General features: G+C 41.5%; 1 protein-coding gene across 9 annotated transcripts in view; it reads right to left on the reverse strand.

Annotated features, from left to right (window-relative positions):
* The window catches only part of MPP7 (MAGUK p55 scaffold protein 7), a 151,699-nt gene that overhangs the window by 113,639 nt on the left and 10,241 nt on the right, over window positions 1–27,819 (reverse strand). For 3 of the 9 annotated variants that reach the window (XM_053262883.1, XM_053262888.1, XM_053262887.1), the window contains exon 2: window positions 9,762–9,846. The exons of 4 other annotated variants lie outside the window; for them this stretch is intronic. The gene's annotated coding sequence lies outside the window, so the exon portion shown is untranslated. Of the gene's footprint in view, window positions 1–1,809; window positions 1,987–2,208; window positions 2,387–9,761; window positions 9,847–27,819 lie in introns of those variants that run through there. 2 more of the 9 variants (XM_053262881.1, XM_053262882.1) reach the window with 2 other exon arrangements.

The raw sequence follows: 27,819 nt of genomic DNA on the forward strand, positions 1-27,819 counted from the left end.
AGGTTGAATCAGGAAGGCCCCACTCTGAATGCATGTGCGCGCACACTGCCTTGATACTCCTGCCCAAAACAAAACTCATTCTGCAAACAGTTGAAAAAAATTAGAGAGAACACGGCTTGTGAGTAGCATTCTCACAATATTAAAATGGAAGTCAGGGCTAAAAACAACAACAATCAATAGTAACCAAACACCATATCCACACTCTCACACACAGTGTTAGGACTAGTATAAGAACATTCCTGCTGCATCAGACCAAAGGCCTGTTTTCTACAGTGGCCAGCCTCTGCGAAGTCCACAAACAGGGGATGAAGGCAAAAATTCCTCTCCTGACAGTATGGCATTATAACACGCTTGCTTCATGACAGAAAACAGAGAGAGCAAGTCGATGCCTTCAGATCATTCTTTTTAAAAAGTAACAAAGTGACATGAGCTTTTTCCACAGATATATTCACAGAAGTACTTTGTGTATTCTACCATCATAGTTATTTTAAGCTACTACGAGCATTTAAATTTTCAAATGTGGCCACTTTTGTATAGCATGTCATTCCTATGAATGAATGGCAACAAAACCATCATATGTTTTCTCCCTTCCAACCGCGATGTGCCCGAGCTGGTTTAGCAGCCACTGGTGGGGCCAAGATTGTTTCCTTTTAAAAGGAGAAATGCTGGTGCTTACCTGCTCCTCTATCACCCACCACTCATCCAGGATCAGCGCTGGTGTGCAACGGACTGCGTGTGGCTGCTTCTTTGTTCCCAGCAGACTGCACATGGCGTCGACACGCACATGACCGCTGTGTGTACCAATGCCACGCTCAGGCTGCTGGATACAAGAAAGCAGCTGCACATGGTCTTTTGCACGCCAGCACCAATCCGGGATGAGTGGTGAGGAAGCAGAGGAGCAAGTAAGCACCAGCATTCTTCCTTTTGAAAAGGACCCAATCCCCCGCACCCACTAGCTTGGGTGTGCCCTCCATCCGGAAGCGCCAAACCAGTTCGAGCACATCTCTACCTGCAAATGTCTCTTCCAAAATACGGCTTACTAAAATTATAGCAACTTATAAATACAAATTAAAATTGCTTTGAAACATTTATAAGAAGTTGAAGACTTGACTATTAAAATTCAACAAGTGGATGTGCAAAGTCTGTGTTGCACTGTGGTCTATTTAAGAACATAGAAAGCTACTGACTCTGCATTGGAGTGCAGCCATTATTTTCAATCACAACTCTGTTTACTAACCCTTGAAAGCAGAGGAAGCCAGAATACCTACATACAAATTAACACAGATTAAATGTTTAGAAATCCCACTGGAGATCAAGCCAAGGACACACTGTACAAGTTTTCCAAAGCATCAATTCAGTCTATCATTGTGCAAGTGTAACATGTGTATGTCAAAAAGGAAATAAATTTTACAACTTGGACATACAAAACACACAGTTATTGCAGAACCAAACCAGTTAGTCTAGCCAGCCAGCTCTTTTTTTAAAAAAATATTACTGAGCTCCATCAGTTCTCAGACCTCTGATTCCATATTAAAAGCATATTATCCATATTAATGAACATAAGGATTGCAAGATTACCAATTAAGATTACAGATTCTTTAGTTTAAACACTGAAGTTCTAATAAACTAGACAATACTCAGTCTTAATAAGTGTGGATGTCATTCTTCATATTTCTTTATTGTGGTTAAATGCCTCAATCTAAGCTTTCAAACTCTCTTATTTTAAGAAGCTGTGTGGTATGAAGTTATTCCCTCCAGAATCTCTAGATATATATTAGTCAAAAGTAAATGACCTGGTGAAATCCTTACCAGTAAAAAGCTTAATATTTTGTTGGAATGAAACAGGATTCTTCTCCCCAAAACTTGTAAATTAAGTTACATTTTTGCAGTGGTGTTTGCTTTGGCAAAATTTGTTTCAAAATGCTTTGTAATTTTGTGTCAGAATCCAGCTATAAGTACTGCTGACTGTTGCATGGAATCGATTTGCTGCAATACAGAAATACCAGCTGTTATAGTATGTCCTGAGAGGGATTACCGAATATTCTTAAATTGAAGTTCAATCCATCTTTCCATAAAAACACAACCAAAAGCCAGGAACGTAAAAGGAGTATCAAGTGCACCTGAGGCATTTACAATGCCCCATAGGATTGTTAGAACTAGCCCTTTAAAAAGGCCTATTTTAAAAAAATTTCATTATTCCAGTTGTACCTTGCTTCTATATCACACTGTATCAGATTCTTCTGGCATCTACCATGTGGAAACAGGAAAATGTGAAGTTCAGTGATATGTTGAATTTCCACCGGGCCCTTAGTAACCTCTCAGGCTCCTGTAATACTTGTGACATCTAGTGGTTATGTGGAATGGTGCATTGTCTTTTATTGAAAATATCTTCGGACCAAAAAGAAGAAGAATATGGATAATCATTACAACCCTGTATTTCCTTTATTTTTGAAAAAAGTAGCTTAAGATGACAATGTAATTTTTATATATATATATATATATATATATATATATATATATATATATATGAGAGAGAGAGAGAATATTCAGTATAATGTTTCTATAATATACCAAGTGCAATTATTGCTACTAGCATACACATCATCTGCTCCCACTACAATACAATGGATTCATTTTATACTGGCATATAGGAAAAGTGCTATATAAACACACTAAAGATACTCAAAAGTACTTCATGTGTACTCCTTTGAATATTACAGACAGGAGGCTGTAATCATGACTGAGTCAAGAGTAGGCTTTGTTGAAAGCTTATAACCTTAAAGGTAAAGTGTGCCGTCAAGTCAGTTTCGACTCTTGGCAACCACAGAACCCTGTGGTTGTCTTTGGTAGAATACAGGAGGGGTTTACCATTGCCTCCTCCCACACAGAATGAGATGATGCCTTTCAGTATCTTCCTATATCGCTGCTGCCCGATATAGGTGTTTCTGGGAATCCTACCAGCAGGGATTCGAACTGGCAACCTCTGGCTTGATAATCAAGTCATTTCCCCGCTGCACCATTACTGGTTATCTAAACTAAACTAGTTCTAGAAGCGATTTGACTTTTCTCCCACCTTTCGATCCAGAAGGATTGCCAAGGCTCCTTGCACAAAAGAAGATACAATTACAATAGGCTGCTTCTATTCCATCCGATGCCTAGCATTGCTGGCAGGGTAGATATCTTCCCCTCAAGAGCCCAATTCTCATTAAAAGAGTATCAGGTTCCAGGAAATATCAGCCCAGCCGATGCCATAGAGTGATGACTAAGGGTGTGGACAAATTAGGGTCACACATCTATGTTTAGGAATACTGCTTTGCAGCAGAGAGGATGATGTGGGGTTTCCTTTAGTCAACTACAAAATGATGGGGAAGGGATAGTTAGAAGATGTTGAGGAGGGTTCCGCAATAGCAAAACCACCCCCCAAAGGGAGAACTCAAGTTCTGGAAACTTTGGGAGATGTAAGAATTCAATATTCCAATGATATTTTGAAATGTTGCCAACCACGTTGAGTACATGATGGTTTAAAAGCAGGATATAAATCTAACAAACATACATAGCAAAAGCAGCAAAAGGAAAAAGTCAACTACCTGGAGAAGTGTTGGAACAGACAGAATTTGTGTGACTGCTAGGGCCAATATTACATCTCCCTGAGATTCAGTTGCACTGCTACTCACGACGGTGAAATTTTCTTATTGTTATTTATATACTGCTCTTCAAGAATATCAGAAAGAAGTTCATGTACAAGAGGAAGAAGATGGCTCCTATCTCAAAAGGGGCTCAAAAGTTTAAAAGAAACACAAAAGAGATACTAGAAGCAGCCACAGGGAAGGATTCTATGCTAGGATGAATAGGGGAGAGTTGCTATTTCCCTGCAAAATCTAAGGGGGGCTCTACTTTAAAAGATGCCTCTTTGCTCAGTTAGCAGGGGTTGCACACACTGGGGAATATGGACATTTTGTGTTGCTTTGCCTCTAGCTTTCACTGATGTAAAAATCTTTTGTCCTGAAATACATAGCTAGCAGTTGTTTGCTATAATAATTCTATTTGTATTTGAAGAATGCAAAAGAGGGAGAGCTGGTCTTGTGGTAGCAGCAAGCATGACGTGTCCCCTTAGCTAAGCAGGGTCTGCCCTGGTTGCATATCAATGGGAGACCTGATTTGTGACCACTGTAAGATATTCCCCTGATGGAGCTGCTCTGGGAAGAGCATCTAGGTTCCAAGCTCCCTCGTTGGCATCTCCAAGATAGGGCTGAGAGAGATTCCTGCCTGCAACCTTGGAGAAGCCACTGCCAGTCTGTGAAGACAATAATGAACTAGATGGACCAATGGTCTGACTCAGTATATGGCAGCTTCCTATCTAGGGATGGTTCGTGTTACACACAAGTGAGAAAAGGCAACACATGACTCCAAGTTCTTCTTCTTGCAGCTTTTGTTTTAGTATGGAGGGAATGATCCTAGACAAGCAACACAAGCAAGACAGATCCACAAGTCTCATTTATGCTATTCCTCACATTCCTCAATGTGTGAACTGGTCCAGAAATTTTATGTGAGAAAACATTCGAAAGTCATTTATTAGTATTAGAACTTCACATAATCTGAAATGTGGAGAAACTGAGAAAGCAATATGGTTTCCATATCACAGGAGAAAACGAACGAGGAATATCCTTAAACAGAAGATTCAGACTTGGTTGATTCAACTTTCAAGCACAGTGCAGCATTTTAACCTGGATGTTTATTTGGCAACAATATGGAGTCCTACTTAAACCTTTTAACTACAAAGCCTAATGATCCTTCCTTCTATTTAAGTACAAATTCCAAATTAAAGTAACACCTACAGCAACCATCTGCTTAAGATGCCAACTTTTAACAGTTCACTGAAGTGACAATAACTAAAAATGGTTATTAGCATGTGTTCCCACACTTTAAAAAACCCACAAAGCAAGAAAATCACCAGAATACTTAAAATAGCAATGTGTCTTTTACAATTCATTCTAACAATGTAGTACCACAGTATTAACAACAGCTGCTAAACTTTTTTCTGGAGAAATATTTTTATCCATACAAATTCCTCCACAGGCAATTTATAATTCATTTTGCTCAAAGTCAACTGTACTTTTCTCAAGTTTTTATTTGGAGGAGATAAACGCAAGACCAATTTTAAAAGTATTTTCATCACTTCATGTACAAGCGTATAAAACATTGCAGATATATTTCATTTAGCAAGGACTTAAATGCTTTTAAACCTAAACTACAGCCAAATTGTAGACGGACTAACGATTTAGTATGAATGCTCATTTGAAGCTGAAGTCTTTCGCATGGATTAATTCAAGAGGAGTAGCAGTGAATAGCATCCTGTTCATGCAAAAACAGAATATTTCCTTATGGCTATAGGTTCAGAGCCAAAAGTATTAACATGGTCACAGAGCTACTGACCCAGCTCCGTTCCAGGAGCTTAAATGCTCATATGAGCCAAAGAGCTTCATTTGTATTTAGTTTTGCTAGTTTTCTACATGAGACCAGAAAATTACTGTATATAATAGCTTCCTACTAAACAAGAAAATCTAATTCAGCACAATCATTTTACTAAAGCCAGAACTGCTTCAATACAGCATTGTTCATTTTGTTGAAACAAAAAGCCAGGAAATGCAAACATTCGCTTGGAGCCCTGACATATCCTGTATAGCCATAGTATACATTTCATAACAGAAAATGCTACTACGGTGGAGGCAGGAAGGGAGAGGGAATCATCCAAGATTCAACATTGATTAAACTTGCTTAAAATCCAAAATATATAACTATTGAGCATAATCTCTTTTCAAAACCTTTGCTTAAAACAAAGCAAAGTTTACATTTTTATTGCTAGCAATAATATAATTTTTTAGAAAATATTTCAGGTCATTTCAAACAGAAAACCCAGTACTTTTACATTCTCTTTTTCCACTTACTTTGCTGAAGAGAAAAGTTATACCGTATTTACACAAACATGAATATGATGATGATGTTGTTGTTGTTAATTCGATTCCTATACCGCCCTTCCAAAAATGGCTCAGGGCGGTTTACCCAGAGAAATAATAAATAAATAAGATGGATCCCTGTCCCCAAACGGCTCACATTCTAAAAAGAAACAGAAGATAGACACCAGCAACAGTCACTGTGCTGGGGGTGGATAGGGCCAGTTACTCTCCCCCTGCTAAATAAAGAGAATCACCACGGTAAAAGGTGCCTCTTTGCCCAGTTAGCAGGTTATAGACACCCACATTCCTGAACTCCAGCAACACTGAAGTCTTTTTAGCTTTGTTTATTCAAGGCATGACATTTTTAAATGTGTAGGCAAATTCTAATGGGAAAACACTTCCTTAATAATAGCTCCTATAAAATAACTTAGTTCTCTATTAGCTCAATTTATTAGATTGTGCCTTCTAGTCTGACAAGCTTTGCCAGTTATCAATAACCTAACTGTGCTGACTTAATAATGCCATATATAAAGTGGTCAATATTTATCAAAATGACAAGCTTCAAAACTTTTAAAGAGTCTGTTCTTACTACAGGTATTTTAAAGGCACATGGAAGCTTTGCAACATGCATAATTCCTCGATTATCAATCCCATGTATTAATGTAATCAACAATGGGGAAAATATTCTGCCTTTAAAAATAACTACACATATTGTTAAACAAACATTCAATTGTGTAATTCACAAGAAGCCCAACTAGCCCTGAACCTTTCAAAATATGCCACCTCACATTTTTTTAATAAAGGGAACATTAAGTATAGGAGCTAAATGATATAGAAACAGTTTCCCTGTTGACTGTAACAAGCAACACCACTGCTTACTTAGTGGAATACTTACTTACTTAGCTTACTTCAGTATATGAACTGAATTTATTACTGTCATAGACCAGCAATTATTAGACAGACCAAAAGTTTCATAACATAACAGAAAATGGGATCCGTCTGCGGAATCACAAGCACCCTCCCTCCCAATCCTAAGTTTGGCATGATATGTAATTTGTTACTAACTCTAGTTAAAAGGAGTGATGCCCTACTCTTCATTCTAGGGGTATTTTTACTATATACGTTTGAAAAAGCTTTCGGCACTTATCTCCTGAGAACAGTATTAATTCTGGCCAGAAGAGGGAGCCCATACTCTACAAGACATGCACTCCTTGGCATGTAAAAGCAGCAGTTCCCTCCACCCTGTCTCATACTGTCTCAAGCCTATAGCAACTCCTCACAATCACAGGAGAGCCTAATAGAGTTTCTCAACAAGATGCCACAGCACACATATCACCATAGCTGTACTCAAGTTCAGCTACAGTGTTTGATTGATTGATTAAGTGCCGTCAAGTCAGTGTCGACTCTTAGCAACCACATAGATAGATTCTCTCCGGGATGATACGTCTTCAGCTTGGCCTTTAAGGTCTCTCAGTGGTGCATTACAGTTACAGTAAAGGTAACGTGTGCCATCAAGTTGATTTCGATTCCTGGCACCCACAGAGCCCTGTGGGGTTTTTTGGGGGGGTAGAATACAAGAGAGGTTTACCACTGCCATCTCCCGTGCAGTGTGAGATGATGCCTTTCAGCAACTTCCTATATTGCTGCTGCCTGATATAGGTGTTTCCCATATTCTGGGAAACATACCAGCAGGAACTGGAACCGGCAACCTTCTGCTTGTTAGTCAAGCATTTCCCCTCTGCGCCACTTAAGGTGACCACAATTACAATAGCGGGGCCTAAATATCACTGCCAAACCTACATAAGGTCTGTAAAGGCCTTCACAGAAACACTGATGATCTTGTTTTCAACTTTCTTGTAAACATACACCAGTATATGCTTAGATATCTTAAATGCTGCAGTCTGCAACAGTGGGTATATATAATTACTAAATATATGAGAGTATACTAAATATATCTAATAATATATACAGTGGCTATACAATATATGCAGTTACTGTTCAACTAAAAGCTATAAATAGTTTTACATTTTATTTCATAAACAGACCAAATTTCATAATTTCATAAACAGACCAAACAGCACTATTTCTAAGTTTAAACATATTTCACATTCCCAACTTAGCAAAGTTTTAAGTGTTACATATAATATTATAAATAATATTATAAAACCATAATATAATATGGTTTAGTGCTGCATAAATGAGCTAAGGGAACAGAAGAACACATCCCTAAGAACACATCCCATCCCATCCGCAAATACAAGGAGGAGAACGAAAGTGAAACAAACCACAGTTCTGTCTTATGCACAAACTCATTGTTTGTTCTTAAAGTAGAAACAGAAGCTTCCACTCTCCTTCTCCTGTAGGCAAGCCCCCTTAGGCATGTTCACCTAGCACTAAAGCAGAGTTTAGCAATACATCCAAATAAGATTACTGTCTCACTGAGCACCTCTGCAGGGAAACATGTGAGAGTCTCCTCTTAGGTCATATGGCATCACAGTGACATGAAAACTAGCTGTGTCACAGAAAGCACCACAAGCTCCTATCACATGCTATAGCCATCAGATTTACGGTACAGCAATGTTCTTCAGCAGGGTTCCACCAATACGCTTGCAAACTCTGCTGGCAACCAAGAATGTCTTCCTAGCAACTGCACTCTAGAAGAGGCGATATATCCTCCCCTGCATTTTCTGTGCACAGCAGATAAATCGGGCTAGACTGGGGAATGCTCAGAAGCGACAAATCCAGCATAAAGTAAGTGTCCCTACGCCATTCAGATAAAAACAGTTAGAACAATACTGAGCTACCAGACAGGTGAGAAGAGAGAAGCAGAATGCTTCATGGATAGCTCTGGAGATATAGTGCTACATTTGACCCAAGAAGGCAGATCCACGCCCCCCCCCCCCGCCCCTGCCGAATACCGTACTGTTTTCTTTGGAACAGCCATGGGGGAGGGGGAAGCCAATGTGACCAAAGAAGCAGTGAAGAGGAAGTGCTTAGCTCTCCCCCCACCCCCATGTGATTTCTCTAATCTAAATTGCCCTCCCTCGAAGCTGTTAATGGCTCCAATGGGGAAAGAGATGCTAGTTTAATAGCAGTGATTTTAAACTAAGGGCACATGGAAGGGAAAGGATACCATGGACACTAACCCTAACCCCTGCTAACTTGGCAAAGAGGTACCTTTTAATGTGGTGATTCTCTTTATTTAGCAGGGGGAGGGTAACTGGCCCTATTCAACCCCAGCATAGGACCTCCAGTGACTGTTGCTGGTGTCTATCTTGTGTGTGTTTTTAGAATGTGAGCCCTTTGGGGACAGGGAGCCATTTTATTTGTTTATTATTTATCTGTGTAAACCCTGAGCCATTTTTTGGAAGGGTGGCATAGAAATTGAAATTAATTAATTAAGTAAGTAAGTAAGTACCACATTAATTAATTAAGCATCCCTTCCCTAGAGGTGCTTCTATGATCAAACCGGCAGCCGCCCATGGGGGTAAAGAGAAAATTATTGGGCTCTCCTGTCATTTAGCTAGAAATAGATCAGTACAAGCTTCCAATAATCTAAGACTCACATGACCAGCATTTTACAGAGTTTTGTTTTTCCTGAAACAGTCCCTCTTCCTGCTCTTGATACCTACCACGGATACTTCCAAGTCAAGAACAGGCATGTTTGGCTAGTTTATAAATCTAGGGATCATATGAAACATTATTATGCAATAGCTACAAAACGTCATGGAGAATATTAGATATGTACTCTTAATGCATATAATCTCTAATTTATGCCTCCTGTCCCCGCCCCAACTCTGGCTTAACTGCTGAGTTTTTCCTAAGTTGCCTGTCCTTTCCAATTAAATTCCTTTCTTCTATCTGGAAGTCTTGTCTTCATATACCATGGACACTAAAACAAAAGATAAAATCTCATTACCAAATTTTTATTTTTCTGTATGTATTATTAAAAATTAAATACAAAGTATAATTTTGACAACTGAAAGCTAAACAAGCTGTAAATAACTTGTCCTGCAGATTTGGGTAATGGGCATCCTGCTGTGAGAATCAAGTTTACATCGTCCCACTACTATTGTTTTGCCCTTTCAAGGGTGTTTGAGGCAAGAAATAAATGCACCGAGGCTGAAAGGCAGGACTAAACTAGCAAGGCAAGGCACTCAAACTTGTCAACACATTTCAATCTACCCAGCAGCCAACTCCCAGTTATCTTTCATATCAGAATATGATCTGGGGGAGAGGAGAGAGAATCCAGAAACTGGCGTGAGGGAGTAGCGGGGAAGAGATGTCAGCCATTAAGGCAGTCTAGCCACCTTAAGTGGTGCAGCGGGGAAAGGCTTGGCTAACAAGCCGAAGGTTGCCGGTTCAAATCCCCGCTGGTACTCTATTGGGCAGCAGCGATACAGGAAGATGCTGAAAGGCATCATCTCATACTGCGTGGGAGATGGCAATGGTAAACCCCTCCTGTATTCTACCAAAGACCACCATAGGGCTCTGTGGGCGCCAGGACTCGACACCGACTTGACCAAACAGTGACTTTGGCTGTCCGCACAAGTGACTACTTGGGAAATAAAGCAAACAGGGAAGCCAAGGGTCTCTACCCTCAGTTGGCACACCCTAGGCTGACTAGAGAGAGCTTGGGGAAGACCTTCCCAACCCAGCCCTGTGGGACGGGTGTGTGTGTATGTGTGTGTCAAATCACTCCGGATCTATTCTCCCAGCAGCTGAGGCAAACAGCTGAGTAAACTAATGAACTGCAGCAACATGGGGTATAGACTGGTACAAAAACCATTATTTCCATGCCTCAAAAGATTAAGTATGACTGTTATAAATACTCATCACGTTCTCTCTCAAATTCTGTTTTGCCCAATACTGACAACTGAGTCTTGTTTTTATTTCTGGCTGCCTTGTAACATAGAAAGCAAGTGGAATCTTGGCTTTTTATTCGGGCTTTTATAGAAGTGTTTTCTTTGCTTCTGCTCTGTACTTTATAGTCCTGTTGTGTATGCTTTCAAAAAAACTTTTCATAAGATTTGTCTTTTTATATTCCAGTTTAATATTTTTATTGTGTAACTGTTTTATAGTCTTATGTTATTTTAGAGGTTTTGTAAGCTGCCTTCAGATTGTTTTAATGGAAGACAGAATAAAAATTTAACAATAGATGAACATTGTGTTTTTCTTACTTCACTGATTGTTCAGATTGAAAGCTACCTTAGCAGGGTAGGAAAAAACATCTGTTTAAGATACAGAATAAGTACAAACTGTCTGGAATGGGGAAAGGAAGGCAGAGGCACAAATCTATATGTAGAAACTAGAACTCTACTGCTATTTCGGGTCATACACTCATGAATCCCCTTCTCTTTGCATGATTATAGCCTGGCTATGAGGGAGAACAGACTTCAGAGAACACTCTATAGTACTCTGTCGTAACTCCCTGCAGGGTACGGGTGAACAGCATTACTTGTCCCCTTAGCTAAGCAGGGTCTGCCCTGGTTGCATATGAATGGGAAACTTGATGTGTGAACACTGCAAGAAATTCCCCTCGGGGGATGGAGCTGCTCTGGGAAGAGCAGAAGGTTCCAAGTTCCCTCCCTGGCAGCATCTCCAAGATAGGGCTGAGAGAGATTCCTGCCTGCAACCTTGGAGAAGCCGCTGCCAGTCTGTGAAGCCAATCCTGAGCTAGATGAACTTATGGTCTGACTCAGAATATGGCAACTTCCTATGTTCCTCAACAGGAGGCTTACACACAGGGCTTCCACCCCTAATCTCCTTCAGAAGAGAGTGCGTGCGTTCACACACCAGCCAAACTTACTCCAAAGTCCCTTCGAGATTCTTGGGTTTCCCAAACAAATCAGGCTTTGTGATGCAAATTCTAGCTTATCTTGACGTATTCCTGGATTTTGAAAATGCTGGTTTTACTTTTTTCTGGAAACGCCGGAGCAAATAGGGAGAGGCACTGAAGTAGAATCATTAGCATAAGAGGCATATTCCCTTTAGAAATGCAGATATCACTCTTTAGGAAGCTTCCCCCCCCCCCGCCACCGCCCGCCATTGGCTAGAAGGAAAACACGGAGCATGCCATGTGGACTTGTTTCAGAACAAAATCCGAGAGCAGAGAGGAGGGGCTGCTTCCCTCAATGCCACAAGTGTAGTTTGAAGTGGCTTCGCTCAGCATTCAAAGTGGCTTCGCTGAAGCATGAAGCTATGTGCAAATAATTCCCAGGCTAACCTCTGAATGTGGGCACTGGGGTTGAAACCAATGGGAGGAAGGGAGCTGAGATAGCAGAACTAGAAGACCACTGGGGGCACACTTCTCCCTCCAACACTTGCTCACTACCACCTGCAGGACATCTCGCCTCAAGCACAATCCACTGCAACTGCTGTTCACTGCTCATTACTATCCCTCTTGGCTCTTTCCAGGCTGCTCTCCAACAGGCACAGAGAGAAGAATGCCCCCCCACCCCACCCCAGGATAAAACAGATGGCAAGAAAGCCCCACAGCACCTCTGTGAATCTAGCTGCAGCTCTGTGAGGTTGCCCGCTTTTTGTTCTAGCAGAGCTTTTGTATCTTTGCATGCTGCACCTGCTACTTGCCATACAGCTCAGAAGCCCTGCTAGGTCAGAAGTTAGCAACCTTATATTATTATTATAAAGTAAAACATTAGTTAAACAAAAAGTTAGAAAACAAAGAGTTAACACACTACTGTAGATTTATATACTATAATCTATAGATTATACTATAGATTTTCTATAATTACTCTAGATTATAGATTTTCACTGTCAGAAAACACTTCCATCATGAATGCTGTTCAATTAGTGTTAACTATTTCACAGCTGTGATCCTGTTAAAGAGGCATCTTTTAAGTGGTGCTTCTCATATTTAGCAGAGGAACTGTCTCTTGGCATCCCTGTAGGGGAAGAATGGCAGTTCAGTCCCCAAATAGCAAAGCAAGACCAGTTTGGTGAGAAAGCAGCAAAGCAAGGGTTCTTGAGACAGCTCTTTAGTATTGAAGAACTAAAAGGATTTATTTAAAGAAAAGGTTACAAACAAAAGTGAAAGAGCCTGCAGCTTAATATCAGCTGTAGCTCAGGGCTGAAGAGAGAGACCAAAACAGCCAGCCACCTCTGGAGAGACAAAATGGAAACTAACACTTGAAGAAAAAAAGAGGGGAGGAGTCCAGCACTTTTATCCATGACCCTAGCGCCCGCCCCCGCCCAGTGGCCACTATGAGACATTGCAGCTGAGAGCTGATGCTGCCAGGGTCTAGCTCGAACAATCCCAGCATACCATCTTTTCCAGTGGCTGTTTGCTGGGATCTCCCTTGAGTTTCTTGTTAGAATACAAGGCCCTTTGGAACAGGGCACCATCCTTTCTTTCCATTTGTTATGTACACCCTTTGTGATCTTAATGTTTTTGGTTGAAAACCAATATATAAATATGGTTAATCATCATCATCATCCTTTGTGGTAATGGAAGTTAGATTGGATTCCAGATCCCGTTTGTTATCCACCCAAGCTGTCAGAGTGAGATTCTACTCAGAGGGAGGCATCTTCTCTCTCTTTTGTGCACTTGAGCTCCAGCTCACCTCCAATAGCTCATAGCCATACATTCCGTCTGGTCACTACAGGCGAGATAAACCATTTGGGCTTTGGGGTGGCATGGGAGATGTCCAAAATCACAAGGCATGTGGAGACTAGACAAAGCAGTTGTTCAAGGATCTCCCTACATTATACCTGTACACTGGCTTGGGAATCTCTCTTCCATCCCTTTCTACGCTCATGGACAGAGACTGAACCAGGGGCCTTGTTACTATAGCTATTCCATAAGCCATAGCTCCAAGCAGGGAGGTGTTAGTACTGAGCTACATGGCCAAGATCATTACATGCAAGGTAGAGAGAAGTAATAAGATGGATCCCTGTCCACAAAGGGCTCACAATCCAAAAAGAAACATAAGATAGGCACCAGCAACAGTCACTGGAGGTACTGTGCTGGGGGTGGATAGGGCCAGGTATTCTCCCCCTGCTAAATAAAGAGAACCACCACATTAAAAGGTGCCTCTTTGCCAAGTTAGCAGGGGTTTATCTGCCTGTTTTGGAGGCTGCAGGGTTAGAGCCTTGTTCTGTGGAGTGGGACGTGTGGGTTCCATTCTCACTGCCTTTTCTCTCCTGTTATATCTGTCTGTCTATAGTTACCAGCCAGAGTCCGGAAGGCATGCTATGCTTGCAGATGCTGCATGTCCTTTTCCCTGCAGCTGGACTTGAACCACCACCACCACGTACCTCTTTCAACTGGGCAGTTAATCTTGCAATCTGCAAGCTTGCTATTGAAGCTTCCACTGTTGAACAACCACATACTGCCTTTCCCTTTCAAAGTGTGTTCCCCTCACATATTTATTATTTTATTTATTTTTACATTTCATATCCCGTTCTTCTTCCAAGGAGCCCAGAGTGGTGTACTGCATACTTAGGTTTCTCCTCACAACAACCCTGTGAAGTAGGTTAGGCTGAGAGAGAAGTGACTGGCCCAGAGTCACCCAGCTAGTATCATGGCTGAATGGGGATTTGAACTCGGGTCTCCCCATCCTAGTCCAGCACTCTAACCACTACACCATGCTGGCTCTCAACATAGGCATTGTTCCCACAGGAGGACGGGAACCTTGTGGGGGAGAGGTATTTGTTCTCCATCTTTGCCTTTTCCTCCCTTCCCGACCCACACTGATAAGCTAGTTGATGGACAGGACTGCAAGAACCTCCCCCTTGCCTCTCTGAGCATCCCAGTCTGTTGCCCAAACAACAAGAGTGCTCTGCTAGTAGGAGATTTAAACACCTGCCTGCAAATACAGGACACTTCCCACCCTGAGAAGGCACAGTATTTGTGAGCGCTTTCAGGCTGCCGAGCTTTGCCTTGTTTGTGGGAGAGGGCATGGAATGGGTTAAGTGACATCAAGATCTTTGCACCTTTAGCACTTGCTGATTGGTTCCTTCTATTTGTAGGAAATGCAAGTGCATCTGCAGGAGTGACATAGATGCTGCCAAGAACAGTCTTGGAGGTGCTAGGGTTGGTCTGTGTCCTTGATTGTCTGCAAACTGAAATTCGTCGGGATTTAGCATTACATCTGAATCCAGCCTATAAGGCTGCCCTACTGAGGAAAACACAAACACAAAGTTGTTGTATGCTGTCTTAGGACTGGTTTACATGGCCCTGCTGATTGTGACATTGTATAAATGGTGCCTTATTTAAGATGAGTTGACCAAAGCTAATTTGGACAACTACATGCAGTTAATTGTAGCCTGTAGCAACAAGACCAGTTATGCAATAGAAGTCATTGTGTACATAATTGAAGGCTCTGTCCTATTAATACAAGTAGCAATTCAGAAAACCAGATTTTGACAATGAAGCCTTCCATGGAATGCATCATTTAGAACACTCAGTGGAAAACGGCAATTTATGAACTGCCGTTCCTTAAGCAAAGGACAGGCTTGTGTGCATCAGGGAGTTACTTCTGAGTATCATTTACTGAGTTGGGGAGATAGCTTATCAGGCAGTACTGGGGGTATAACCAAGAGGGTATTCAGAATTATCCACACAGCCCTTTGAATTTTTAGAATGTGAGCCCTTTGGGGACAGGGAGCCATCTTCATTTATTATTTCTCTGTGTAAACCGCCCTGAGCCATTTTTGGAAGGGCGGTATAGAAATCGAACTAACAACAACAACAATAACAATAATAACAACAACAACTAGGACCTGAGGAATAAAAACTCCAAGGAACTACCTCCATTGAATGCTTCTCAGAGTCAGTCACACACAAGCAATTACATTACCCTTCAGCACAAGGACCCCACTGAAGCACATGTATGTTTTAAAAGCTAAAACTAAAACAACTTGACAAATACATGTCCAAATATACATGCATGCTACCGTATATGTACACTTGTTAGGGCAAGGATAGAAAACCTTGGCTCTCCAGCTATTGTTGAACTACAATTCCCATCATCCCCATCTACAATTTATAGTGGCTGGAGCTTTCCTAGAGAGCAGGCTACTCCATGGGTTTTCTGTGAAGCTTTACTGTGAACTCGGAGTTGTCTCAAAAAGCCTACACAAAAAGTGATTTTTTTAATTTCTATTGGGCAGTTCCATGAAAACAGGTACCCAGAGGTTAAAAATGATGTATACAGAGCAAAGCTGGTGTGATATTGTAGGAAAATGTTTGCAGTTCAATAATTCATGCATGTGTTTCTGGTATAAGCATTGACAGTAATAGAATCCACTTCCTGTCTGACTTGAGCCTGCTCCATGCACAGTCCAAAGCAAAGAGGTCAGTCTTCTGTATTTTACCACCAATCGTAAGACCAAACCAGTATTCTGCATTGAACTATAGCAAGCTTACTTGTTAAGCACTTACTTTGTTAGTGCAGCATAACCACCTTGTTTCTAAATAGCTCCTGGGAGTAATAAAGTTACACATATGTAAAAATCACTATTCTGTATGGGCAGGAATAAATGAACCCAATAGGATAAGTAAATGAATAGTTCTGCATGGCATTAGCAGAAATATTAAGCAGCTTGCACAAGACTCAGCAAAATTGTACTTCCAGAAGTTAAACACAGCTTACACAAAAGCACAGAACAAGCGGGATGGTATTTTCCTCCTTGATGGAAAATCAGTGATGAGTGGAGAAACATAAAGGAGTTCAGAAATTGTCAGATCCAGACATTGGTTTCAGGAATCATTCCCATTTTTCAGCACCCATCATGAAAGCTGTGTGAAATAAATAGCAGCACACGTTTTCCAAATGTAGCATCTTCAAGTTAATGTTTCTGTTTTAATGAAATATTAAGTGTTGAATTAATGTTAAGTAGGTGTGTGCTTACCTGCTTTTCTATTATCTATTTAACTTGATGGCTGGCTAGAAATACTACAAAGTGATTCAGTTACCAATGTTTGTTTTTCTTCTGATTAAGTCAGAAATAGGCAGCAATGAAAGCTTTGCACTTAACACCAAGTGTAGTCTACAAAAAGAGAGTCACCTGTCCAAGACTTCATGCAAAAATCAGCCCTTTCTGCACTAAATGCAGAAAGGTATGTCCAAAAATGATTATTCTGTTACTAACATAATTTGCACATTTCAGATATTATAATGTTTATGTATGTGTAAAAATACAGCCTTCTTGTAGGAAATGTCCTCTTGGCTGTGGATATATACCAACTTGCAAGACTGCTGATGGCTACAGTCAAAATAACAAACACCTATTATTTTTATCTTTATATGAGTTTTAATGTTTTACATTGTATTTTATTTTAATTCTGTATACCGCCTTGAGATCTTTATACTAGGCAGTATATAAATTCAATGAATCAACCAACAAACTACATTAGCCTTTTGTCCTTAACTGGAACACACTACTGATCAGGGACTTTACACACTGGACTAACAGGAGTTTCTCTTTACAGTTTGTATTTTAGACTAACTGGTCACCTCCAACACACCCACTTGTTTTTTAAACATAGTGACTTGAAGCCTGCCACTCGATCACATCAAATCTACCACTTTGCAACCCCTTCTCCAATGTGACAAGGACCTGTAGAAGAGAAGGGGCCACACGGCCTCCTACATCCACCTCCTCCCCAGAAGTCAATAGTTCTTACCGATTTCTCCTGGCTCGAGCAAGGGATAGGCTTGACCCCAGCTTCAAGTGTCACCAGTTGCACCCTTTTATTTTCTGTCACAAAAGTCAAATTACACCATTTGTTGACACATGCACTTTAGATCATTAGATAATCAATGATGCACACACACACACACACACACACACACCGGTGATGATGAATCTGTGGTTGAGGGGGAAATCAAAAAATTATATCTATCTTGTTACAGGCATAAAGTCTTAAATAACTTGCAGAGGACTAGTGATCCATATCCATGTTGCATAAAGCACAGACCAATGAACACTGCCATCTTGCAGCTGTCAACATGAAGCAGAATATCAATGAGCTACAAAATTCTCCACATGCTGTTCTAAATGTCAGCCAGACAAGGAATAACAGGCACCTAGTGAAGCGCACGTCTCCTACTAACACTAAAGCTCAAGTCTGCTTCCACAATACTATCAAGAGGCTTTTTATTTAGTAACTAAGTTAACTCACACCTTAAGAATTTTAGCATGTCAAGATTTTGATAAGAATTGAGAACTTCACAATCACACAGCACCCCCTTCTGTTGATCACTATCAAAATTAACAGATGCTCCAGAGATTTCAAAAAAAGCCACACTTTTCCCAAGAACTCTACAGTCATTCTTGAATACCATTATTTTTCTCTAAACTCATTTCCGTGATAAGGAGCTGCTTAAATGCTCAAAATGCTCTGGGCCTATGAAAACCCATTTACCATCTACTTGATTTAGTGGAAGGCACAGAGTAACTGACCCAGATAAACTCATCAACTACCTCCCTCAGATCTCTTTCGCTGAATTTCTTTTGCTAATCGACAATGTGCAACAGTATTCAGCCACAGTTCATCGTTTCCAAAACAATCATTTCCTAAAGGTCATCTGCCTCCTGGCTGGTATATGTTGGCAGAATGTAGCAGACCACTATATTGTCTACAAGGTTTCCTCCTCCACATCAGGAAGAGCAAGGACCGCCACCTTGCTTTCAGCCACTCACTCCACAAAATACTATGCAATGCCCCCACGTAGTTACTTCAAGCCTTTGTGAAGGGGGTCACATGGAGGGCAAATGGATAGCAGTAACTTTCCCAAGTAACTTTGCTTGCCAGAGTCAAGCAAAGAACACTGGAATGCAGGGGAGGGGGAGAGAGATGAAGGAGAAAGAGAATTAGAACACCTTGTAGGACAAGAACCATCTGAGAAGCAATTTGCTGCACTTCCACAGGACTAGGGAGAAATAAAGAATTTTAATTCTACTTTAATTGATGATGAGATGATGCTACCAAAGAAAACCACATGGCTCTGTGGTCATCCAGAGTCGACTGACTGGCACAACTTTACCTTCATCCACCCCCAGTATGGCATCCCTCCAGTGGCTGTTACTAGTGTCTATCTTGTTTCCTCTTTAGATCAGCGTTTCTTAACCTTAGGGCCCCAGATGTTGTTGGACTACAACTCCCATCATCCTCAGCCACAAAGGCCACATCTGGGGATGATGGGAGTTGTAGTCCAACAACATCTGGGGGCCCAAGGTTAAGAAACTCTGCTTTAGGTTGTGAGCCCTTTAGGGACAGGGAACCATTTTGTGTATTTTTATGCAAACCACTTTGAGAACTTTTGTTGAAAAGTGGTATATAAATGTGTGTTGCAGTTCCACACAGAAGCCAGCACCCTGGACATCACAGTCCTATTTCTCTGGATTCTAAGGTAGAAAACTATTAATTACCAGCAAAAATGGAATAGGTTACAGCTTGCAGAAATATTTTACCATTTACTACAGGTTTATTTATTTAGAAATATTGGCTGTTAAAAATTGGTTTGCACTGTAATATATCCATATATCACAGGTTCTTCTATCCATTTGTCATAGGTTTCAAATGTCATATAAATGTCTGCTTAGTACATCTTGCTTTCTTCATCAGATTGCTTTATTAGCTTTAAATTTTCATTGATTAAGAATACATTTGCTTTTGATCTCATTTATGTTGCTGTTGTTCTATGCCAACCTCTTATGTACGGTGTCTCCGGCTTCAGAAGAAGAAGGTTATTTTATTCCAGAGTAATTGGTGTCTTCATGCTTTGAATCTGGATGTATTCCTTTATGACTATATCTAGCTCACAGTGCAAGCCCACCAGGACAAACAAAAAGGATGAAAAATTAAGAGGCAAAGATCCTGTCCCTAAAGGGTTCTGTCCCCAGAAGTCATACTTCAGGTGGGGATGGTGATGCCACTCAAGGTTGTGAACTCATCTCCAAATGGTCCCAGAGTGTTTCCTCTGGTTCTAGGCACTCAGACTCAATTTCTATGATCACAAATTTAAGGCTGATCTTGCACCTCACCATAGAGGGCTGGTTTTATGGAACTCATTGTGCTCTTTTATCAAACAGAACTTCAAAAGCTGCTGGCTGGCTTGGTGCAATGGTCCTGTGACTTTGGACAAACTGCTGGTGACCACATACCCTGGTCAAATGAAAGATTGCTGCTGCTGCTGCTATACCAGATTCCATTTCTGCTACTATTAAGGGCACTGTGACTATTAAGGGCACTGTGACTGCTTAAGACACACCTAACAGAGCAATGAACTACTGTCCAGCACATTTAAGTTCGCTGGGGCTTCATTGAGAAATGTACCCATGTTGGTTGCTAGAGAACTGGTTGGTACAACCAGAAGAGAATCACCATCTGCTGTTACAATGCCACATGATCCTGAGCTGCAAGACAGGTCAAGGGTTCAAACAAGATTGCATCCATCCCGGCATTTATCTGGTGATGGGACACTACTGCCCACAGTATGTGCTGCAGTAGTTTCTCTCCAGTCCTTGAGCAGGAAGTTTGTTCATTCAGATTTTTTCCTTGGGATGATAACTTTCTCCTGGTATTGAACAAAAGATGTAGATCCTCTTGGATCTGGTGTAGATCCTCTGGGCCACTTTGTGAGCCCTTTGGGGACAGGGATCCATCTTATGTATTATTTCTCTGTGTAAACCGCCCGGAGCCATTTTTGGAAGAGCAGTATAGAAATTGAATAAAACAACAACAACAACAACACCCAAGATAAGCCTGTTGAAGACAGACCCTTTTAGAATTATTTTGGTCTCTCCTGAGCATAGTTGCTCACACACAGGTTGATAAAACGACTCCTTTCTCTCTACAGCCATGGCTTGGTTTTCTTCCCCTTGGACACTTAAGACCTGGGAGGAAGCAGTGTTGGCAACAGATGACTTATGTCTTAGCTATCACAGACATAAATCACATATACAGTACAACACCAAGGGATAACTGAGAAGCTGAACCCAACTTTATATTGCACTGGAGATAGTGATTTAGAATATCACTAAACATTGTGAAAGATACCTGCACTATGCAAAACACAGGGGGCAAGCTGAGAACGGTCTTAGTTATGCAGCATTAAAATGCATTTAGGAACTGGGCAAGTGGGACTGCAGTCTGAAGAGACAGACCTCTATAGGTGGAGATTTGCATTTCAATTGTTGTCACTTACCTTAGCATACTAATACAGTTACAGTATGTACTTTGAAACTGAGTGAATTGTTGGTCTTCCTTTGATCTTGCACTGGGAACTGCCCTGGGAGCAGAGATTTATAGTGAACAGAACTGCAGGGAGATATTTCTTAGGGAACCACTTGAGTGGTTTCATTTTCCATCCACTCAGTCCTCTCACCTCTATTATACAGAGAGCCAAAACTAACGTCTGTCAACCAAGTCATGGTTATAATTTGCAAAGATCTGAGACTAAACCACTGATTTGTAGGGCTGAACAAGATAACACATTCCATATGGGGGAATCCTGTACACATGCTACCACCTATATAAGTTAAGTCTGCAAAGAACAAGATCTAGCCAAATCTACCATGCTAGAGGGACTTGCAGCCCAGAGAGCTCTAGATGGCTCAAGGAGGTGAAATGAAAGACACCACCTCAGTTTTATCTAATACAGTTCTAACAGGGCTCTAAAAACTGCGGCCCTGCACTAACTATTGGTCTACAACTCCCATCATCCCTGGCTACTGGCCACTGTGACTGAGGAGGATGGGAGTTGTAGGCCAACAACAGTTTGATACCTCTGCCCCGGAGTATTTGGAAAAGCAGAAGAAGTTTTGATGTTTTTTAAAAAAACTCTATAGCACATGTCAGCTTCAATTCTCTTTGTTATGCTCCAAGGTGTAGTTCCAAAAGCCACCCCTAACACCAAGTCATATATATTAAACCAGATCATGCTGAGGGCTCCAGTGCGGTAATGCCTTCTTTTCTAAGGGCAGGCATCTGGTTGTGTTGTTCCAGCATATTTATGAACTTGTGGTTCATGGTATGGAATGAATTGCTGCTGTTTTTGATGAACTGATTTTTTTTTTAATTTGCTTTGGATTTTTATATTTTCTATTGGATTTTAATGCTTGATGGTTTTTGGATTTTTATTTTAATTAGAGGCAGAATATAGGTGTTTTAATAACGTAACTCCAGCTCCAAAACCACTGTGGAAGTTCACAGGGCTAGGAGGTAAGAGAAAGGAGAGTATAGCTCTACACATCAATTCACCAAGTAGCAGGAGAAGCAACTTAAGAACAACCCTGCTGGATCAGGCCCAATGTCCTCCTAGTCCAGCATCCTTTTTCACACAGTGGCCAACCAGATGACTCTGGGAACCCCACAAGCAAGAGCAGAGGGCATGCCCTCTCTCCTGCTATTGCTCCCCTGCAACTGGTATTAGAGGCATCTTGCCTCTGAAGCTGGAGGGGGCCTACAGCCCTTAGACTAGTAACCACTGATAGACCTGTTCTCCATGAAGTTATCCAAAACCCTCTAAAAGCCATCTAGGCTCTTGGCTGTCAACACATCTTGTGGCAGAAAATTCCATAGGTTAAATTATGTGTTGTGTGAAAAAGTACTTCCTTTTGTCAGTCCTAAATATCCCGACCTTCAGTTTCATTGGATGGCCCCTGGTTCTAGTGTCATGAGAGAGGGAGCAATTCTCTGAGGGAAAATTTCTCTGTCCACTCTCTCTACTCCATGCATAATTTTATACATCTCTATCAGCCCCGTAGTCGCCTCTTTTCCCAAACTAAAAAGCCCCAGATGCTGTAGCCTTGCTTCATAAGGAAGGTGTTCCAGGCCCTTGAGCATCTTGGTTGCTCTCTTCTGCACTTTTCCCAGTTCTACAATATCCTCCTTCCAGCTTTATGGGTGACAAAACTGTACACAGTATTCCAAATGTGGTCGCACCACGGATTTGTATAAGGGTATTATAATATTAACAACTTTATTTCCAAGCCCCTTCCCTAATGATTCTAAGCATGGAATTGGCCTTTTTCACATCTGCCACACATTGAGTCAACACTATCAATGAGAAGGAGCAGCAGCAGATGATAGCAAAAGGAAAGTATGCTACTTGACAGCTTTAATCAAAAGCCCAATTTCTTGCATCTTAAGACCTTGAACAGCAGGGCTCTTCCAGGCCCTGGAGCAATGACAGCCTGGTGAAGTGTGGATTATTTCTCTAGTGTACATTAGTTGGAGCCCTGAATCTTCCAGTCATGGCTGGAGACCAAAATTAGCTTCCTAGAGTGATGGACATTTTTCTAGTGTCATGAAAGACACAAAGATTACTGCTACCTATCCAAAACAGGGTTCCAGAGAAACACAGGTAAGCATTTACTCTATAAATAATCCTCTGGGGATGGGGGGAACTCCGCCTTCCTCACAAAATTTCCTCACAGCTGCCTCTGGATTTACACTGGTTAGATCTTCCTCACCTTTCTACCCTCAACAAGAGGGTAGGAAGACAACACTAGGACCTAAGCTTTTAAGTGCCTGGTGGATTAGCAGGGAAATTCTACATCAATTTTAAGATTACCAGTCATTCCACAAATATCCACTAGCCTCTGGAAGTGAGTTAGTATGCAAGATTATGCCAGTCTTGCAATAGATGTGAAGATTATTGGTAACTGATTAAAGCTATTAATCCTGAATGCAAGCGATACAGTAAAGTACTCAAATTACAGGATCAGTGGTTCCCTTAATTACTATTTTAGGAGGCATCATTTCACTGGGTGGAGAGTTAGTCAAATGATGGGGTTGTTGATTTCACTAAGGTGCTCCCTACCTTCCTTACCCCTCGGAGAACCAATGACTGTTTTAAATTGCAATGATTGTGCTGTCTTGGGGATTACAATATCTGCATTATGCACATGAAACAGATGCATACAACACAGGGTTTTACCAAGAATTTCCAACAGCAGGATTTATTTATTTTTAAACAAAAGTGTGCCTTAACTAGTGACAATTGGAGGAGGATAAAATACCAGGTCTATAATATCTTCCAGATATTTACAAACACATATTTAGTAAAGCAAGTGTTCATGTTCAATTTATCATTCCTCAGTACCTGAACACAGGATCAGTTTACTTATCAAATTGCAATATTTTATCAAGTCGGTCCTAAATTTCCTGGCATTTTCATGGGATGACCCTTGGTTCTAGTGTTATTTCTATCCAATTTCTCCACACCATGCATTATTTCCACACCATGCATGATTTTATAGACTTCTATCATGTCTCCTTGCAGTCATCTTTTTTCTAAACTAAAAAGCCCCAGGTGTTGTAGCCTTGCCTCACAAGGAAGGTGTTCTAGGCCTCTGATCATCTTGGTTGCCCTCTTCTGCACCTTTCCCAGTTCTACAATGTCCTTCTTTAGATGTGGTGACCAAAGCTGTACACAGTACTCCAAGTGCGGCCACACCATAGTTTTGTATAAGGGCATTATAATATTAGCATTTTTATTTCCAATCCCCTTTCTAATGAACCCTAGCATGGAATTGGCCTTTTTCACAGCTGCCGCAGATTGAGTCAACACTTTCAGTGAGCTGTCTACCACAACCCCAAATCCCTCTCCTGGTCAGTCACCAACAGCTCAGATCCCATCAGCAAATACATGAAGTTAGGGTTTATAGTCGCAATGTGCATCACATTACACTAGTCAATATTGAACCACATCTGCTATTTTGTCACCCAATTTGGAGAGATCCTTTTGGAGCTCCTCACAATCTCTTTTGGATTTCCTAAATAGTTTGGTGTCATCTGCAAGTTTGGCCTCCTCACTGCTTACCCCTACTTCTAGATCCTTTAAGAATGAATTAAAAAGCACCTGTCCATGTACCAATCCCTAGAGGACCCCACTTCTTATTTCTCATCATTGTGAAAACTATCCATTTATACCTATCCTCTGTTTCCTGTCCTTCAACCAGTTACCAATCCACACATGTACTTGTCCGCGTATCCCGTAACTGCTATGTTTTCTCAAGAGCCTTTGATGAAGAACTCTTAAAGCTTTTTGGAAGTCCAGGTATACTATGTCAACTAGATCACCTTTATCCACACATCCCCAATAGCACATTTCCTTTCAGGCCTCGTATTGTGACCCACAGGTTTCTGTGGAGGACTCTAGTCGCCCTAGGTTTTCTGTCTTGTTAGATTCTATCCCTTCTTTAACATACAGTGCTACTCCACCTTCAATGCGCCTCTCCCTGTCCTTCCTATAGAGTTTATATCCGGGGATAACAGTCTCCCTCTGGTTCTCACTGTTCCACCATGTTTCTGTTATGCCCACTATATCTATTTCTTAGTTAGCAACCAAGAAATCCAGCTCACCCATCTTGGCTCCAAGGCTTCTAGCACTGGCATATAAGCACCTATATGCTGAATCTCTCACCTGGTGTATGCTATCTTCTTTCTGCTCTTTATGTGGTTCTGCTCTGTCTCCTCCTGTTTTATCTGAATCTTTTACACCCTCGCACCTTAAGGGATGGCATTTGCCAAACCAGATACTGCCCAACTCCTGTAGGTTATTCCCCAGGTGTCATTTTAAAAGCTGCTCTGTGACCTTTTTTATTTTAAGCACTAGCAGTCTGGTTGCATCTTGGTTCAAGAGTAGCCTGTCCGGCTTTGCTTGCCCCAAAATCAACTGTATCCCAGCGCCTAACAAACCTAAATCCCTCCTCCCGGCACCATCTCATCCACGCATTGAGACCCCTCAGCTCTGCCTGTCTCGCTGACCTTGCATGTGTAACAGGTAGCATTTCTGAGAATGCTACCTTGGGGGTTCTGGACTTCAATATGCTACCTATCAGCCTAAATTTGGGTTCCAGGACTGCCCGACTACGTTTCCTCAAATCGTTGTTTCCAATGTGCAGCATGACAGCTGTTTCCTCCCCAGCACTGCCTAACAGCCTATCTAGACGCTGCATGATGTCAGCAACCTTCGCACCAGGCAGGCAGGTCACAGTGCAGTCAACACGCGGGTCATAAAACCCTCTCTCTGTACCTCTGATTGAATCACCCACTACAAGGAGGCCCCCACCCCCCACAGGAGTATCCCCTGTGTGAGAGGATATAGGCTTATCCATGGAAGGGGTCCCTTCTACAGGAGCATTTCCCTCTTCCTCAGACTGACAGATGGGGAGCCAATGTGGTATAGTGGTTAGAGTGTTCGACTAGGACCAGAGAGACCAAAGTTCAAATCCCCGTTCAGCTATGAAACTCACTGGGTGACTCTGGGCCCATCACTTCTCTCTGCGTAACCTACCTCACAGGGCTGTTGTGACAATAAAAATAACCAAGTACACCGCTCTGGACTCCTTGGAGGAAGAGTGTGATAGAAATGCAAAAACAAACAAACAAACAAACAAAATAGTGAAAAAGACATTCTCTTAAATACCCTTGGCCAAAGCTGTTATAGGTTAATAACCAGTACCTTGTATTTTGCCTAGAAACTTATTTTAACATAGGAGTAATATGTTCTCCCCAAGATGACCCCGACACCAATCTGACTGCCACATTCTGTACCAACTGCAGTTTCCAGACTATGTACAACAGCAGCCCCACAGAGAGGGCACTGCAATAGTGCAAGCATGGGGGGGGGGGGTAGGCTCTGAGTACAACTAGGGCTAGATTAAAGTCTCTAATGAGTTAATTAACATGTTTCAGTAATAAGATTTGCACCATTGTTTAAAAAATGTGTGAAGTATCAGCAGGCAACTTAATTTAAATCATGTATTTCTCTTGAACGTTTTTCACACATGGCGCTATGCCTCAGGGTATCTGAGGAGCGAATCTGCTTCGCAGCAGATTCGAGGCAAGGGATTAGATGGACCATTTGCATAGCCATCAGCACCTCCACCAACACCTTCTGAGAAAGCAGAAGCCCCGGAGGTTTTTTTTCAAAAGCTGCTGGAAATAAAGGATTTTTTTTTTACCCCAGACATAACTTGGGCTAAGCCAGAATTCACAGCCTCCCTTCGGAGAAAAACAAAGCCCTGTTTGTCCTGGTCCCTAAGAGCCCAGAGGGAGAACGGGTTAAATCCAGTGAATATGTGGGCTGACACACTCAAATCAGTAGTGGATGGGAGCGGGGGAGCCCTGTCTGTAAAAACTTCTTGGTGATTTAATTCACGAGACATAAATCAATCCATTCTGGCCTGAAACCTTGCAGAACTGCTGCCTGTCAGAGTACAGTGCTGAGCAAGATGGACCAATTGATTCTGTGTAAGCCAGTTTCTAGTGCTCATGTAGACAGAAAGGGCTAAGAGCAGAGTATACAGCAAGGCTTCAGAAGGTATTACAGCCAAAACATGTCTAGCTGCAACAACTCCAACCATAAGAACTGCTTTTCCAAACTGTTAAAAAGCCCATAATGGGGGAAGGGGTGGGGAGATTCCACACCATTTAGGAATGAAGTTCATCTTCTTAGATAAATACAAAGTGCTTGTCCTTTGCCAACGTATCTACACTTTGCATACACAGGCCTCATATCCCAGCCGTGTCAGGCACATCGGTAATTTGATACCTATGCCAGTGGGGGTTGGGTGGGGGTGTGGATACAAGCTTAGCAGCGCACATCTGCAGATAGGTAGCTGGGTAGAGATTGTTAAACACTGGTCTGCCCCAGTTATTTTAAAAATAACAAATGCAATTTCCTAACATTTATGTTTAAATAACGTCCTTGAATTAGAAGAATCAAGCCCTTTGTATCACAACACACACATACACAGCAATACAAAGTCGAATAGTAGCCTGCCACAAGCAGGTAACAAGCCTGTGTTTTAAACACCCCCTTCAACACCAATTGGAGTGGGTGGGAAATGAGTTAACTGCATGTCAACCACAGTATATATTTTT

Source organism: Hemicordylus capensis, chromosome 6 (genome assembly GCF_027244095.1).
Source record: "Hemicordylus capensis ecotype Gifberg chromosome 6, rHemCap1.1.pri, whole genome shotgun sequence".
NCBI lineage: Eukaryota > Metazoa > Chordata > Lepidosauria > Squamata > Cordylidae > Hemicordylus > Hemicordylus capensis.